Genomic DNA, 18,410 nt, shown 5'->3' with positions numbered 1-18,410 from the left:
TGGGAAAAAAAAAAAAAAGACAAGATCCCTAACTTGGTGAAAGAATTAACATACAAGTCCAGGAGATGCAGAAAGTCCCAAACAAGATGAACCCAATGAGGCCAACACCAAAATACATCATAATTAAAATGCCAAAGGTCAAAGATAAAGAGAGAATCTTAAAAGCAGTGAGAGAAAGGCAGTTAGTTGCCTACAAGGAAGGTCCCATAAGACTATCAGCTGATTTCTGAACAGAAGATTTACAGGCCAAAAGAGATTGGCAAGAAATATTCAAAGTAATGAAAAGCAAAAACCTACAACCAAGATTTCTCTACCCAGCAAAGCTATCATTTAGGACTGAAGAATAGCAAGCTTCCCAGACAAGAAAAACCTAAAAGAATTCATCACCACCAAACCAATATTTTATAAAATGTTAAAGGGTCTTCTTTAAGAAGAAGAAAGAAAAAAGAAAGATTAAAAACATGATAAAATGGTAGTAAATACATATCTATCAACAATTAAATCTAAAAGATAGAGTAAATTAACAAGCAGAATGGAAACAGACTCATACATACAGGGAACATGTTGATGGTTGCCAGATGGGAGGAGGGTTTGAGAGATGGGTGAAAAAGATGAAGGGATTAAGAAGTACAAATTGGTTGTTACAAAATAGTCATGGGGATGTAAAATACAGCATAGGGAATATAGTCAATAATATTTTAATTATGTAGGTGTCACATGAGTGGGAGATTTATTGGGATGATCACTTAGTAAGTCTTGTAATGTCTGCTCACTGGGGTGTGCACGTGAAACTAATATAATAATGCATGTCAACTGTAACTGAAAAATAAAAAATGATTTAAAAGAAAAAAAGAGGAGCAATATGCTAGAAAAAGGAACAGTATTTCTATTCCAAATTCTATTGCCTGCAAGCTTTCCATTCAAAAGCCATATGGCTCTGTAGAACCTAACCTCACCCAGCTTCAGAATTCCAGTTATCCTCTGATACTACCTTGAATACTTGATGTCTTTGTTAGGATGAGCCCCTCAGGCTGCTGGCTGTGATTGGCAGTTCATACACAGTTTGTTGTATATCTTGGAATACATGTCATATTTAGTATAAGAAAAGCTGCATGAGTAGTATGTTCATATTGGCATATGTTCATTTGGTACTTTTCAGTTTATTAAGCACTTTAGTCTCATTTTGATCCTCATTTGGGATACCTCAGGGCATAAGTCAAGGCAGCATTCTTAAGCACTGTTTTTTTTAATTGTGTTGTTTCCATAACTGTTTATCCCCCTTGTACCTCCCTTCCCACCACAACCACCACACTGTTGTCCATGGCCAAAGCACTGTCTTTAAGCAGAGGGGACAGTGAGGCTCAGAGGGATAGAGGTCCCACAGTAAAGGTGAAGTCACATCTGGAATGCAGATCTCGCGATTCCAGGGCTCCACTCTTTGCCCCACACCAACTTTGTAGAGCTAGACGAATATTTTGTAAACTGCCTGGGAAGAGCTGTTTCTGAATTTATCTCCAGGTGCTACTCCCTCATTCTTTAGAAAGCGAACATCCTGCCTCCTTCCAGCTACAAGTTGAAAAGGATATTGAAAGTGTGAGAGGGGCTGACACTACTAGTGCCATGGACTTACCCTGGTTGCCTAAATATTGAAACATGAAAGGATTTGGGCTTTGACAAATGTAATATTGTCAACAGCTCTCTTGGGAAGGGATACCAATCACTGCTTCCTTAAAGTAAACCCAGTGTGACAGGCATGGAGCTAAATCTCTTTAATCCCTGTGTGATTAAAACAGAATTTTAAAGCTAAAAAGAGACAGAAAGAGAGAGATTTAACTTAGTCATGGGAACTTCTTCTAGAGCTAGATAGATAAACACAGAGGCAGCATAACTTTGACCTTGGCTGTGGGCTGGGAAGGGAAGTCTTAGTTGGGAGCATCCCAGTTTTCCCTTGTTGCCACATTACATATTTTTGATTATTTCAAATTACAACCCCTAAAATGTCTTTCTCAACTCTTGGCTCACTTCATTTTTTTAAAATCTAAGTAATTGGAAATTACTAGAATTATGTTTCCAATACTACTTTTGCTCTATTCATGAATGTCTTTTGTTTTATTTAGCCATCCTTTCCTCCTTTTCTTTCTTCTGGTTTAAAAAAAAATGACTGGAGTGACACTGTTTAATAAAATTATAGGTTTCAGGTGTAAAATTCTATAATACGTCATCTGTAAATGTGCTGTGTGTTCACCATCCCGAAGTGTTTTCTTTTTTCTTTTTAAATTTTATTGATTTTAGAGAGAAGAAGGGCAAGAGAAAGAGAGAGATACGTATTTGTTGTTCCACTTATTTACACCTTCATTGGTTGATTCCTGTATATACCCTGACCTGAGCAGGATCAAACCCACAACCTTGGCATGTCGGGAGGACTCTCTAACCAACAGAGCTACTGGCCAGGGCTAAGTTCTTTCTCCTGCTTTTTGTTTGTTTGTTCGTTTGTTTTGGTGGTCTGCCTTCCTTGTTTGTTATTTCTTCTTCTCTGTCATGTTTCCCTGGATTTGATTAAAATTCTCTTTCACTTCTTCTCAACTCTCTCTGTTGTCAAAATAATTCTTTTCCAGTCTTGTTTTTCTCCTCATTCCTTTTTAGGGTGTCTTTGTCTCCAGCAGCGTCATCATCTCATGATGATACAGAGGTATGGAAGGAAGCCTAGAAGAAAGCAGGCCAGGAGTGGGGAGGAGAAAGTGGTGCTTCAGCTGTTTCTGTAATCAATAAAAGACTGACTTACGTTCACCTCTGTAAATTCCTTCTCTTTTTTCCTCTCTGGTTCCCCACCTTACATTCCACTTCCCCTGCCTCCCACCCCATTTCTCAATGACATCACTCTGTACCAGTTGTGACTGCCAGGGGACACTGACCTACTTTTGCCCTCTCTACTAGGTGCCCAACCTTGTTTTCTCTGCCAAACCCTTTTTGTCCAGCATGTTGGTGAATCCCTTTTAAAACCTCAATACATTTCACAGTGTCCCACAGGGTAGTAGTTGTATTGCTAGTATCTGAAATGTGAGAAAAAGCAAAATGACAAAAAAGTTGTATGACTTTAGCAAATTCATTTATGGTTTAACTGGATTTGTTCTTTGTTAATCAAAATAGAATTTGTGTATATTTGAAGAACACGTATATTAGTAATATTTTTTGTTAAATCTTTATAGGCATGCTTGGTTAATGAACTCTTAGATCCTTTGTGACAAATTCTAACATGTATGTACTATTATTTTTCAAATGTTTGTATATGATACTGGAGACAGAAGTGAAAATAGTAGGCATTGATATCTAAACAAAACACACTAAGAAGTGGGGGAAAACTGCAAATAAGATTAATTTTACAGTCTTTAGGGGGTTGTAAGAAGTGGATAAGAGCATGTACTTTGATGCTTGGATTCAAATCATGGTTTTGCATTTGCTAGCTTGAGTTTGGACAAGTTACTCAGTCTCTCAGTGCCTCAGTTTGTTCATTTGTAAATAGAAGGTACTCAAACTCAGGAGGGTTATTAGGAGTATTAAACTACTTAATAAAGTTCTGAGAAGATTTCATATTCTAAGACACACTAGCTTTATTATAAGACTAGGAACAGATATATAACTATATATGTTTCAAATATTTCTGTGGCAATTTCCTCTTTTCACCATTGATTTACTAAGCATGCCAGTATTACAGATCCTCTATGTTGGTCTAAGTTGTCCAGAAAAGTTCTAGGAAACAACCAAGATGGATTGAAATAAATATATTAGAGACTTGCCTAGTAATTCTATTGTGCCACTCAACATAGATTTACTTTTTCATTTTTTCTTTCTTTCTCTTTACTGTCTCCTTTGATTTTATATCATGCTGTTTGGATAAAACCCAAACTGAAAGGCACCATACTGAGGGAGAGAAGAAAAACCAAGTGATTCAGTGAAAAACCAAGGTAGGGCAGATAGAAGAAAGGTTAAATAGGAAAAGCAAGGAAGATTTTAAAGGCATTTGTAGCTCAATGACCAATATGAGTTTGAAAACCCACAGAGCAAATATGATTTGATAGCAAAATAAAATAGGGAATATAAGAATTGGACAGAATATATATAAGTTACATTGTTTTTTTGCACTGAAGATACCTAATTGAACTTGGACTAATGAACAGGGCTCCCTAGTCTAACTCCTCAACATGCAAAAGACAGCAAAGAGAACCAGGACAATCACAGTGGTGAGAGTCATTAGGATGCTTCCAAATTCTTCCATTCATTCAGTCTGTAAATGTTATTAATCATTCAGGGTGCTATTGGTGACATAAATGTGTGACAGATCCGCAAAGCTCTTATATGGTTTACATATCACATCTGTGGTTGAAATGTCTACCAATTCAGTTATATTTTCCTGCACTGAGTAGAGCGGTTTTCCCCCTTATTAGTTGATAATTCCTCTGATCTTTAGAGAGAACACACTGCCTTTCCACATTTACTTATTCCATTCTCTCTTCTTCAGGTCTCCCCACATTGATATATTTTAAGGTATTATAGTGGACCAGGAATCAGGAGACTAAGAAATCACCGCCAGTGATTTTATCTCATAGCCCCAATTTTCTCTTCTGTTAGAGGGGACTAATGTTATTTGCTCAACCTTACAAGGTTGCTTAAGGCTAAAATGAGTTTTAAATTATGAGTGCTTTAAATCAAGAACATTTTACAAATGATTGTCTCTTTAAGACACTATTATTTTTTTTCCCCAAAGATGTTATTTAGAGAAGGGGGAGGGAAGGAGAGAGGGAGAGAAACATTAATGTGTGGTTGCCTCTCACACACTCACTACTGGGGACCTGGCCTGCAACCAAGGCATGTACTCTGACTCGGGATCGAACCAGCGACCCTTTGGTTCACAGGCTGGTGCTCAATCCACTGAGCCACACCAATCAGGGCTAAGATACTATTCTTTACAGCGTAGGGGATATAGTCAATAACATTGTAATAACTATGTATGGTGTTAGGTGGATACTAGACTTATTGGTGGATCACTTTGTACATTATGTAAATGTCTAACCGCCATGCTGTACAACTGAAGCTAATATAATATTGAATGTCAACTGTAATTAAGAACCAAAAAATTTAAAAAGACACCTTAAACTTTCATGTATTAAGAATCACTTGGTATGTTTATTAAAAATGCAGACTTATGGCTGATTCTATAGGCTTTGAGTTTGACTCAAAAATGCAAAAACACAGGCTGATTCGGATCAGGAAGGAGGGCCAAGAAATCTGCAATTTTCAAGTAGCATCCCAGGTTATTTCTATGTAGTAGGGAAAAAGAAATATTACTAACAACCAAGTACAATTAAAGAAGGGGGAGGAAAACCTACATCACTCCTCTTATTCTTTTTTTTCTTTTACATCCTTTCCTTCTCTTATTCAGCCAATATATAGTCTTTCCTGCCTTTACCCACTTCATCCTCCTTTGTGTCTGGCATTGGCATTTTCTTAGCACAGTTAAAGAGGCGCTCAGTTTAATGTGCAGAAATGGAGTGGAGGAAAAGGAGGAGGGGTGTGGGTGGAGAAAGGCTAGATCAGTGTTTAGCTATTCTGTGAAGACTGTTGTTGTCGGCTGGTTCTAGCCGGCTGGCTCCGGGAGAGGAAGCAGTGGGGTGAGCTAGATCTACTGCAGCTGCCCAAACTGTCTCTTATTAGCTAGTGTAGGATCTGATGTAAGACACCCACTACATTTTCTCCAGCCACATGATTTTTACATTAATCACAAATGAACACTATTTTAGGTACTGATAACAATCCTGGATTCATTCTTGTTTATAATTCTTCTCTTTACTACTTTTAGTTTTGATCAATTCCCAGCTTGTTTTCTTGCCTTTAAGTCTAGGAGGAAAAGATTTGCACCAGATGGTGTCTATGGGGTACTCAGAGATTTTTGCTTGACATGCAATCTAGATGATAGTAAGTTATGCTTTTCTGGCTGATGTAGATATACACCAATGCAACACACTATGATCAGAGACACTGGGTCGGTTGGATGTGGGCAATTTATTAGGGGAGATTTTGTTTTCATCAAACCTTCGCTTTTCCCCTCGTATATTCATATTGTCTACCAATAAATTTAAAAAATGCTTCTTGCTGCGAATCTAGCTATTATAATCTAATGAGGTAATCTGATTGGTTAAGTGAAATATCTAAATCACAGTACATTTTAATACAGTCATATATAGTTAATTCTAATATCTCTTGTCTAAACCTTCGTTTTCATTAGAATTCTTTGGAGTGCTTTAAAAAATATTGGTGCCTGGACACCAATTCCAGATATTCTGATTCAGTCAGTTTTAAAAGCTCTCCCTTGATTCTAATATGTCTAGGCATAAGAGCAAAAATCTGGGAGTGTTCTGGTTTAGGCAAAGAATGCACTTCAGTTTCATCTCAGATACTATTCACCAGAGGATTGGTCTCACATGCATAGGGACATGCAGTAAGTATTTATAACTCTTTGTAAATTTTACCACACATATCTAAACACTGATGTTTGACTATTTTGGTATAAAGTCTTGTATTGTAATAGCCAATATTTATTGAGCACTTACTATGTAGTGAATTATATGTGAGTTACCTCATTAATCCTTATAACTTAATGAAATACTTAATTCTCCATTTCATTGATGATAACAGTGAGGCTCATAGAGGTTAAGCAACAATCCCAAGCTACTAGAAATTGAAGCTGTGGTTTCAAATCAGATTCATCTGATTCAAGAGATGCTGGGTTACTTATATCTTTTCAGGGTATTCAGCTGATCCCAAAGGCTCCTGCAATCTTTCAATTTACTGGGTAAAAATGAGTGGCGTGTGATTAAAACAATTTCCTTAAAATACTTTTGAGTATACATTGCTATCCAAAGGAGATGTGTGCCCATTCCTGTCTAAACATATGAAAGCACAAACAATATGATTAAATCTAAGAAACTGTACCTTTTGAACCTTGCTTTCCCATTATGGAAGTGCTAAAAATAATTTCTGCTTCCTCATTACTTTATACAAAAATATAAAGTATAAATTTGATCATTATTCATTATTATATCATCTGTTTAAGCTATATCATTGGCTTTTTAAAATATAACTTTTTTCTGAAAAGCAATGTCGTTTATGCATTATGATTTTTTTAGAATGTGTCTGGCACATAGTGCCGAAACATTGAATGGAATGATAGCATTTTTTAAAAGACAAATGGCCAGTGAGTTAATAGTTTAACATTTTCTACCCACAGTTTCACCATATAACCTGCTTTTTCTGATGCATGGTTACCATGAATTGGGCTCCAATTCAAGTAAGTGAGTGGAATTGAAGGATAGGTTAGGCGGTATTATTGATCCTCTGCTGGGTGGGGTCATATAACCATTCCCTGAATCAATTTCCCTATGTATCTTCTGTCAGATTATCATAGTATCTCTGAGAGCAAGCTTCCTGTGATAATAAAATGTTTATCTGTTTGTTTTTAGTCTGGATATATTGTACTTTATGTTCCAGGAGACTGAATATCAGAGTGGAAGTAAATAGCAACATGGTAGTTGTCTATACTTCTATCCTTTCCTCTGAAGATAGTTTATCCCATACTACCTCTATTTGTTCCTCTAAATGTGTCCTTTGTGAAAATAATTCACTATTCTAGATTACTCATAGTGACATAATAGCGGTGAACACATAATAGTACTTGCTTTGTGCCAGGTGTGAAGTCTTATATACTCTAACTCATTTGCCCCTTATAACTACTCAATGAAGTAGGTAGCCATTTTTATAGGTTTTGTAAAACATTTTTTAAAATATATTTTTTAAAGTTTTATTTATTTATTTATTTTTAGGGAGGGAAACTGAGGGAGAAAGAGAGAGAAACATCAATGTGTGGTTGCCTCTCACATGGCCCCCACTGGGGATGTGGCCCACAACCCAGGCATGTGCCCTGACTGGGAATCCAACCTGCCATGCTTTGGTTAGCAGCCCCAGCTCAATCCACTGAGCTACATCAGCCAGGGCTTGTAAAATATTTTTCTAGTTAACTTTTGTAGCTGAGTAGATTAAGATACAGAGAAATTACTTCAGAAGATCACATAGATTATGTGAAACTTGACATCTGATCCAGTCCAGAAGTTTTATTCTAGGTTCCCTGAAGGAAATCAGAAAAATCAGACCCGAAAGACTGGGAAAGGAGCGCAGCGAAGAATTTATTGGCTAAGGTGACTGAGAAGGGAGATGTGGCCTGCAAGAAGACAAACTGGTTAGGGCATTATTTTATCATATCTGGGATCCCTGGCAGTAATAAATGACAGGATATTTAGAAATGAATTTTCCATACGAAATAGCAAGTCCTCTGTTGCCTTTAGTTTTTTATTCTTTATGATCTAGAAAAATTGTTAACGGAGCAGTAATGTAGTTGAACATATTCATATTCTTTGCCCCCTTGTATTTTTGTATAGTTTGAGAATTGCAAAATGCTCTTAAATATATAATCTCATTTTTAATCTCACAGCAACCTTGGAATAATATACTCATATCTTCTCAAGGATCTGAGGAAGTTAAGTAACTGATTTGCCCAAGGCTTCTCCTGGTTTCTAAACTGGCTGTACCACCCCACCCTGCCTTTATCCTTAAAACCTGTATCTTGAAAGCTCTGAGAATATATAATGTGGTTTTAAAAAAAATGCCTCTCGATATACAGAGGCATTGTTTTTACTCGGTACACGGAAAAGGACCTGAGGGATATGAATGATCTTTGTCACCAAATCTTTGCCTCCCGGATTCCAGGCGGAGGCCGTCAGAACGGTGCGCGGGAGGCAGAAGCGTGGACACTGCGTCCAAGAGGCTCGGTGAGCTCGCGCCAGGGCTCGCAGCGCGGATTGATGCGGTGGGAGAAGGGAATGTGAAGGCCGGGAGAGCGTGCAACGGAAGGGATTAATCTCGCGGTTTCGAGTCGGGAACGAACCTCGCTCCCTCAGCCGTTCCCCTTCCTCAGTGAGGACGGTTTGTGGGGCGGGTGGGGAGGGCGCGTCCTCGACACGCTCTCGCGCTCCCGTTTCCCTCTCAGCGCGCGCGCTCCATCGCCAGTCTGCAATCCGAGAGGCCGGCGATGGCCGCCGGTGGGCGCCGGGAGCCTGGACGGCTAGTCTCAGCACAGGTGTGAGACCCGTGGGCCGGATTCAGTCCGCTGCTCCGGCCCTTCGTCCCGCCGGCCACCGCCCCCTGCCCGCCGCGCAGCCGCGTCTGGAGGGCGGAGCCGGGGCGCGCGCGCGCGCGCGGGGTTTCTGCACGCGGCTCCTCGGTCCGGGGCAGCGCAGGGCAGCCTCCGCCGGCGTCGTGCGCTGTGTGAGCGGGGGCGCGCGCGCGCGTACGCCGGGCGAGTGAGGGAGCGAGGAGTGGCTGGGCGTGAGTGTGTGAGTGTATGTGGGAACGAGTGTGTGTGAGAACGAATGTGTGTGTGAGTTGGGGTGAGGGCGACCCAGGGCGACTGCGAGACAGTGAGAAAGTGGGCGAGTGTGCGAGGGCCCTGGCCTGGCTGCGGGAGCCGCGGTTGCGGAGAAAAGAGGCGGCTCCCGGCATCCCGACCCCATCCCCCTTCTCGGACCTTCAGCCCGCTCGGCAGCCCGCGCTTCCCTCCGAGGCCCCAACCCGGCTCGGTCGCCGAGATCGGGGGAGTGGCCGCCCGAGCCAGGTGAGCGGTCCCGGCGCTTCCCTCCCCTCGTGCGCGGGATGGGGCGGAGGCGCGCCCCCCCATACCCCCCGCCGTCCTTCCCTCTGTGGGCAAGTTGTGCGGAAAGGACTCGGGGACGAGTGGGGGGCGGGGGCCGGGGGGCTCGGCCCAGGGAGGGAACCGGGCTGTGCGCGCCCTCCGGGGGCCGGGGGTTGGTGAAGGCCGGGGGTCGTCGCTTCAGAGCCTGAGCCAGTGGGGCGCGAGGCAGAACCTGGGCTTGGGTGTGCTGGGAGGGGGTCCGTGATGCCGTGTGCGTGTGACTGGGACGGTCGCGCTGGGGAGACAGCGACCTCGGGCGTGAAGTGTGGTTTCCCTGTCGTGAGGGGGTGTGGTAACTCTGGGAATGCGCTGTGCTAACCTGTCCCCCCGTGTGGTTGGTAATCTCTGCTGCCCCTGCTCCCGTCTGACAAATTCCTGTGGTGTGACCGAAGGAGGAGGATGTGGTGTTCCTCCTGCACTCCTGATGTTTTTAATTCCATGTTTTCTCCCTTCCGTGTAAATTTTAGAGAGTGTGACAGTCATTCCTCTTTTCCTTTGATGGCCCTCTGAATAAGAATGGGGTCAAAATAATTGCTTGTTGTGGTTGATTTTTTTTTAAGCATATGCAATCCTTATCTCCCCTTGCTCCCCCTTAAAACATCTAAATTTGTTAGGGGATAATTTCAGATTTAGATTCCTTTGCCTGACAGCAGATTTGTAATCCCAGTATTTTATCCCATTTGTATTTATGAATAGGGATGGGGCATTAATCATATTCTATGGTTAGTATCGTATACTAACCGTGTTGAAAGTAACTTCGACGTAAATTCATTCAGTGTGTTATTTTCCCATTAATTACGAAATTGTTCCCATATCTTTGTGGAGTTGGGTTAAACTCTAAATCTGTATGGAAAGTATATGGGCATCTTAGTAATGAAGACATTCCTTTTTTGTGGGCTCGACATGTTTATTATATTTATGGATATTTATTATTTTAATGGATGTAACCGTTAAGATTTAAATGTTATTTAATCTCATTTTAATTCTTTCACAACACTGGGTAGTTGAAAGGTCTTTTTTTCGCCCTTTTTTAAAAGAACAGTTCATTGTCAAAATAAAGATATGCCAAGATACTCACTTGGAATAAAACACTCTCTGAAATTCCAGCCATGGAAATTTAAGATTCATTTCCCAACTTTTAGACTTTTAGAAAACATCTAATTAAAAAATGAACAGTCTCAGTTACTCTGTGTTATTTGGTTAGTGTATCAAAGGGGAGGATGCCTATTTTGTTTTGAGATAATCTTTTTTTTATTGCTTTCTGTCTTGGTTAGTCCTATTTAGTTTGGCAACGTGGCTGTTGATGTTTTTATCTTTTTCTGTCTCCCTTTTTCTCTCTCTTGTCTTCTCTTACCCCCACCAGGTGCTGGAGTCTGCTTGTCAGGGAGGGGGGCAGTCTGTGATTCTGAGAACAGAGAGCCAAGAAGGGGAACAGCAAATTCAGTCACATACCATCCTCCACTCAGCCAAGAGCCACTTTTTCTTCCCGCCTTCCCCCCTGCAGGGGGTAAGGAGCTGCATATCTATCTAACCTTTAGACTTTTGACTACCAGCTAGAATTTCACTTATCTTAGTTTCTGTGGGGATAGCTTTTAAAAATTTTCTCATGTTTTATTAGAGTCCCGATTGATAGCATTTAGGGGTGTAGGGGAGGGTGAAATCAAGACTATCCTTTTTTTCCTTTTCCCTTCTCATTCAGTTCCTTTTTCCTCTCCAGAGGGAAATTACCAGCAACATCTTATGGTAAATCCTCTTATCCCTTCTCAGCAATATTGTGAAGAAACACACTAAAGTGGACATTCTTTTTTCCTCTGACCAATGAACACCAGCCAAGCTTCAGGCATTAGTTTGTTGGGGCACAGGATGAACCAAATCGTTTAAAGTATCTCCCAATTCTTCCTTTGCCCAATTTGTTTCCACCTGGAATTTGCTACTGGGGTAAGTCACTAGACTGATTTTTCAAAAGTTCTCCCTCCCTGTGAGCTGAAAGGCTGAGCACCATGAACCCTGGAAGGGATTGGGGAAAGGGACCCACCAGAGTGAGTTGTTCTACACTTTGGGAAATAGCTTTTATTATCTTGCCTCGGGGAGCAGGCATTAGAGGCCTAAACTGAGTGAAAATGGGTGGAGGAAGAACTTCTATACCCACGAACAACATGTGAAGAGTGAGAGAAAACCAAACATAAAGTAAGGAGGGTGAGTTTTATTGTATGTTGCTTGCTGACAACTGTTTCGGGGGGATACTTGAGTGATAGGATTTGTAGAGAGCTTACGTCAGGTTAGTTTAAAAAGTATTCTCTGCAAGTGGTATTAAGTTATAAGCATATGGGAAAATGGCCTTTAGAAGTTGTGATACTTATTTTAAAATTTGTGGTAGTAGACTGGTAGGAACAATGAAAAAAGTATTATTTTTAAATGTGAGCTTTACTGGCATGTGCAGTTGTTTTAACAGAGGTTGAATAGGGGAGATTAGGTACAGATGTTGGGGAAATTGTCTTTCATTACTTGGGAATTGTCCTGCTTGTCATATTAAGGGTTGTTAAGAAATAATATACTACCTCCAAAAATATCTGTACATAATGTATTTTAGATTCATGTGCCATATGTATCTGTGTTCATGTTAAGTTTGCAAAAAAAAGGATTGGCTTTGGCTTCATAGTAACTAATGCTATGGTGTTATTTTCAGTGTTTTCTTTTCCATTTTTTTTTCTCTTTTAAAATTGGCTTGGAGGACAAAAGCCACAGAGCTCTCCAGATCTACTCCCTTAGATTCTGGGTCTGCATGGAGCCCATCTGCTTATATCTTTTTTTCCTCTTATTGAAACTGGTCTCCTCCCTCCCCAACTTTAATTGTTGACAAAGCCAATTATTTCAGGATCAGTTGTGTAATGATGGTGGAAAGTAGCATTAGGCTTAGGTGGTTTTGTTTTGAGAAATACCAATTTTTGGCAGCTGTGTTTAGATAGCATGGGGTACACATTTGCCTGGTATTTGATATTGAAAATACCTCTGGTTTTTTGATACCCCTTTATGATTCAGTATAGCATACTCCTTTAAAATAACTCCTAACCTTTGACTTTTGTCTGTCGTATGGGGTTTTGTGTTGCCCACTGTGGGTAACAGCAGAGAAGAAAACAGGGATCCTGTCTATGGAGTTTACAGTTCAATTTCATTGATCTCTGTACTTCCATGTGTCATTCAGTTCTCCCAGCAATGTCTGGAGGACTCTACTCTGTGCTTATATAAAATGTGTACCAATTTGTGAATTAGCAAAACAAATTTGTATGAACATTGATATGCTCCATTTTTACTACCTTTCTTTTGAAAATGGCAACTATTACCAAGTTGTGACAAAAAAAAATTCAAACCTACCCCTTACTTAAATGGTTTAATCTGTTCAGTTCCTTATGTATTCCATTTTTCTCCCTTTCCCCTTCCCATACTAGCTCTTGACTTCATGTTCTTGGCAATAAGCTCTCCAGAATAGAATATGAATTTGTTTTATAAGATGAGACCAGTTCTCTGTCACTGTTCTGCTGTTCCATGCTTGATAGCATTTTAAACTTTGATACAATACATCTTGAAAATTCATGCAGGTTTGCCCAAATAGCAATTTTTGAAATTTCCTGATGCTTTGGAATAATGTTATAGCCATATCTATAAAGCCTTCAGTTTGAGTATATTAATAGCTTTTCAACTCCTTTGTCAAAGAAATGTCCAAATGCTCAAAGAAAATTTGGCCCAACATCTAACATGCCAAATGTAATGAACTTGGAGCTATACTGTGTGTTGTATCTCAGGGACAATTTTCAAATCTTGGGCTGTGTTCCAGAGATACTTTGATATAACATTTCTTTGTTAAGTGAAATCATTAGAAAGTTTATTTGCATTCCAGAGAAAACTTTTTAAAAAAAATTTAATAGGTCTTATATACCACAGACTATTTTGGGAATTTTAGTAACTAAGCTACAGGTAACTTAACATTTTTCTCACCCTTTACTTGAAAACGTGTAAAAATTTGCTTGTTAATTTGCTCATGACATTTTTATTCCTTTTTCCAATTTTCCTTTTATTATAGTAAAATACACACAAGATAAAATTTACCATCCTAATCATTTTTAAGCACACAGGTTAACCATCACACCATTTGGTGATGGTGTGTAACCATCACCAAATCCATCTCTGGAACTCTTTCATCTTGCAAAACTGAAACTATAACCCCAAAACATTAACTTCCCATTCCCTCAGTGCCCCCAGCCCTTGGCAACCACCATTCTACTTTTTGTCTTTGACCTTGACTACTTTAGATATCAGAGCTCAATGTCTTCAGGGTTCATCATGTTGTAGCATGTATCAGAATTTAATTTCTTTTTTAAAAAAGATTTTATTTGTTTTTATAGAGAGGAAGAGGGAGAAAGAGAGAGAAACATCAATGTGTGGTTGCCTCTCATGTGCCCCCTACTGGGGACCTGGCCCACAACCCAGGCATATGTGCCCTGGCTGGGAATCAAACTGGCAACCCTTTGGTTTATAGGCCAGCGCTCGATCCACTGAGCCACACCAGAATTTAATTTCTTATTAAGGCATAGTATGTGTATACTGCATTTTGCCTCTTTATTCATCTGATGATGGACACTTGGGTTGCTTCCCATTTTCAGCTGTTGTGAATAATGCTGTCATGAACGTGTGTGTACACATACCTCTTTGAGACCCTGCCTTCAGTTCTTTTGGTTATATATCTAAAAGTAGACTTGCTGGGTCATATGGTAATTCCATTTTTAATTTTTTGAGAAACAACCATGCTGTTTTCTGTAGCCAGCTGTAACATATTACTACATTCCCTCTGACAGTTTTCAAGGCTTCCAGTTTCTCCACATTCCTTCCCAACACTTATGTTTTTTTTAATAGTAGTCATCCTACTATTGTAAAGTAGTTTCATGGTTTTGATTTGCATTTTCCTCATTTTTAGTGATGTTGAGCATCTTTTCTTACTCATAACATTTTAACATCAAATCATTTTTAGCTCTTTGAGAGCTGGGACTATGTCTTTTGTTTACCATGGTATTTTTAGGTAGAGTGCATTGTAGGCACTCACATTAATTGAATGTATTATTAACTGAATGCTTAGTTTTCTGTGCTTACAACTACTTTTTGACTTTGATAATTTTGTTTTTTGGTGGGGGAAGTATACAGAAACACTTCAGGGATGTTGCGAAAAAGTATATAAAAGTAGCCCTGACTGGCGTAGCTCAGTGGATTGAGTGCGGACTGTGAACCAAAGGGTCACAAGTTCGATTCCCAGTCAGGGCACATGCCTGGGTTGTGGGCCAGGTCCCCAGTGGGGGCCATGTGAGAGGCAACCACACATTGATGTTTCTCTCTGTTTCTCCTTCCTTTCCCCTCTCTAAAAAAATAAATAAAATCTAAAATATATATATATGTGTATATAAAAGTAAAATGATCGAATGTAAAACGATTCTGTTAGTGTAAAAAGAAAAGTCCCATTTGTAAACATACCATTGCTTGCTAACATACACAAACCTTGATGTCAAGGGAATAATTTTAGCTCTTGAGCAGGGTATGATAGAGTATGTTTTTGAAGGTAAAGTTCAGTGGCTTATAATAAAAGAATCCCTAAATATCACTGACATAAACAGGATAGCAGTTAATTTCTTTCTTATGTAAAAGGAAGTAGGCATTCAAGGCCACGACACTGCACAGTCGTTAGGGATTCAGGTTCTAACAAGTGATTGTGCTTTTCCTAGAGTTGACTCCTGTCCTCATAGTCCACATGGTTAGAGCTGTAGCCATAATATCCACATTCCAGGTTCTGGTTGTTTTTTGTTTTTAAATTGGTTGTTTCCTCCTTTTGGTTGTGTGAGGAGGTAAAATGTATCTACCCTACACCTCCATGTTATTTTATAATAAGTGTCATCTTAGCTAAAGGATGTGACTATGTAGGAAGTACCTAGTTTCAGAGGGACATTAAATATTATTAGTGGTAATGGGATAAGTGGACTCACCCTATTGGGTGTTTCTGAGACTCTTCTGAGCTTTTCATTGTATCATTTACTTACATTCTGTACCTTTAATATCTACAAAAATCAGCCCTGGCCAGTGTGGCTCTGTTGGTTGGAGCATCATCCTGTAGACTGAAAGATCATGGGTTAAGTTCCTAGTCATGGCACATATCCAGGTTGTGTGTTCAATCTCTGGTTGGGGTGCATATGAAAAAGCAACCAGTCTGTGTTTCTCTTTCAAGTTGATGTTTCTCTCTCTCCCCCTGCCTCTGTCTCTAGAGGCAATGAGAAAATATCCTTGAATGAGAATTAAAAAAAAATACCTACAAAAATCACCCTCTTCCCCAAATAGGGTGTTTTTCCCATTCCCCATCTTTCTTCTTAATGCTTTTGTCTCTCTACCACTTATTCCCATTTTCATCATTTCTAAGAGCAATTTAGTTCTACTTCTGATGGACTTTGGATAGAGTAAAGGAAAGGAAAGAGGGTAAAATTTCTATGTCTATATGTATACATATATAAATACAGGTATGGATATCACAAATTGTGTCTTGTTTCGTTTGGGGTGAATTGAAAAGAATTGGAGAATTCATTGAGAGTAATATCTTTGGTTAAAACCTGAGTCATCACAAAGTTGGCATTAAAAGGTACAATTTTATTACATCACATGATACATACACACACACAGAAGGAGAGGGAGATTAGTTTTAAGGAATTGGTAATTGGCTCCTGTGATTGTGGTACTGGCAAAATCACAATCAGCCTGTGGGGCTGGGCAGTGGGCTGGAAACTCAGGATTTCTGTCTTACATTCTTGATGCAGAGTTTCTCTGGAAATCTGTTTTACTCTTTAGTCCTTCAATTGATTGGATAAGGCCTATCCATATTATAGAAGGAAATCTCCTTTACTTTAAGTCAACGGATTGTATGCCAGTACCAGCCTGTTTTGATTGCTATGGCCTTGTAGTATAGTTTGATATTAGGTATTGTGATTCCTCCAACTTTGTTCTTTCTCAGGATTGATTTTGCTGTGCAGGACCATTTGTGGTTCCATATAAATTTTTGAAATATTTGTTCTAGTTCTGTGAAATACATCATTGGAATCCTGATGGGCATTGCATTGAATCTATAGATTGCTTTGGGTAGTATGGACACTATAATGATGTTAATTCTTCCTATTCATGGAATCACAGCATGTGCTTCCACTTACTTGTATAGTCTTCAATTTCTTCAGTGTCTTGTGATTTTCTGTGTACAGGTCTTTCACATCCTTGGTTAGGTTTATTTCTAGGTATTCTTTTTGAAGCAATTGTGAATGTGATTGTTTTTCTAATTTCCCTTTCTGTTAGTTTGTTATTGGCATATAAAAACACAGCTGATTTCTGGATAATAAACCCACATCTTTATAGTCAATATTTGACAGAGAAAGCAAGCACATACAATGAGCTAAAGATAGTTTATTTAAGAAACGGTGTTGGGAATATTGGACAGATATGTGCAGAAAAATGAAACTAGCCCACCTTCTCACACCACACACAAGAATAAATTCAAAATGGATCAAAGACTTAAATGTTAGATCTGAAACCATAAAAAATCCTAGAAGAAAACATAAGCAGCAAAATCTTGGATGTTGCTCATAGAATTTTTTTTTTATCAGATATATCTCCCCGGGCAAGGCAAACAAAAGAGAAAATAAACAGATGGGACTACATCAAACTAAAAAGTTTTTGCACAGCAAAGGAAAATGTCAATAAAATAAAAAGACAACCCATAGAATAGGAGAACATATTCGCCGGTATATCTGATAAGGGGTTAATATCCAAAGTTTATAAAGTACTTATAAAACTCAGCACCCAAAAAAACAAAAACCCAGTTAAAATGGGCAAAGAACCTGAATGGACTCTTTTTCCAAAGAGGACATACAGATGGTCAATAGATATATAAAAAGATGCTCAATGCCATTAATCATCAGAGAAATGCAAATTAAAAATACAATGACATAACATGTCCCACTTGTTAGACTGGCTATCATCAGTAAATCAACAGATGACAAGTGCTGGCGAGGATGTGGAGAATAGGGAACTCTTTTGTACTGTTGGAGGGAATGCAGACTGGTGCACCACTGTGGAAAGCAGTGTGGAGATACCTCAGAAAATTAAAAGTGGATCTGCCTTTTCATCCAGGGATCTCACCTCTGGGAATATATCCAAAGGAACCCAAAACACTAATTCAAAAGAACATAAGCACCACTATGTTCATTGTAGCATTATTTACAATTGCCAAGATATGGAAGTAGCCCAAATATCCATCAATAGATGAGTGGATAAAAGAACTATGGGACATTTACATAATGGAATTCTACTTAGCAGTAAAAAAGAAGAAAATTTTACCCTTTGCGACAGTATGGATGGACCTGAAGAACATTATGCTAAGTGAAATAAGCCAGTCAGGGAAAGACAGATACCATGTGATTTCACTCATGTGGAATCTAATGAACAAACTCAACTAACAAGCAAAACAGAGACAGAGTCATAGATGGAGAGCAGATGACAACTAGTAGGGGAGTACTTAGGGGGTAGAGGGATGGAGTAAAAA

General features: G+C 39.4%; 1 protein-coding gene across 7 annotated transcripts in view; it reads left to right on the top strand.

The window, feature by feature from the left end:
• Window positions 1-18,410, top strand: part of RIMKLB (ribosomal modification protein rimK like family member B) — a 127,823-nt gene that overhangs the window by 68,042 nt on the left and 41,371 nt on the right. Inside the window, exons 1-3 of one of the 7 annotated variants that reach the window (XM_036019390.1) lie at window positions 9,414-9,718; window positions 11,160-11,303; window positions 11,514-11,734. The exons of 1 other annotated variant lie outside the window; for it this stretch is intronic. The gene's annotated coding sequence lies outside the window, so the exon portion shown is untranslated. Of the gene's footprint in view, window positions 1-8,853; window positions 8,877-9,360; window positions 9,719-11,159; window positions 11,304-11,513; window positions 11,993-18,410 lie in introns of those variants that run through there. 5 more of the 7 variants (XM_036019388.1, XM_036019389.1, XM_036019392.1 and 2 more) reach the window with 5 other exon arrangements.

Source organism: Phyllostomus discolor, chromosome 2 (assembly GCF_004126475.2).
Source record: "Phyllostomus discolor isolate MPI-MPIP mPhyDis1 chromosome 2, mPhyDis1.pri.v3, whole genome shotgun sequence".
Taxonomy (NCBI): domain Eukaryota; kingdom Metazoa; phylum Chordata; class Mammalia; order Chiroptera; family Phyllostomidae; genus Phyllostomus; species Phyllostomus discolor.
The sequence above is the reverse complement of the archived record's forward strand: the minus strand, read 5'-3'. Positions and strand labels throughout refer to the sequence as shown.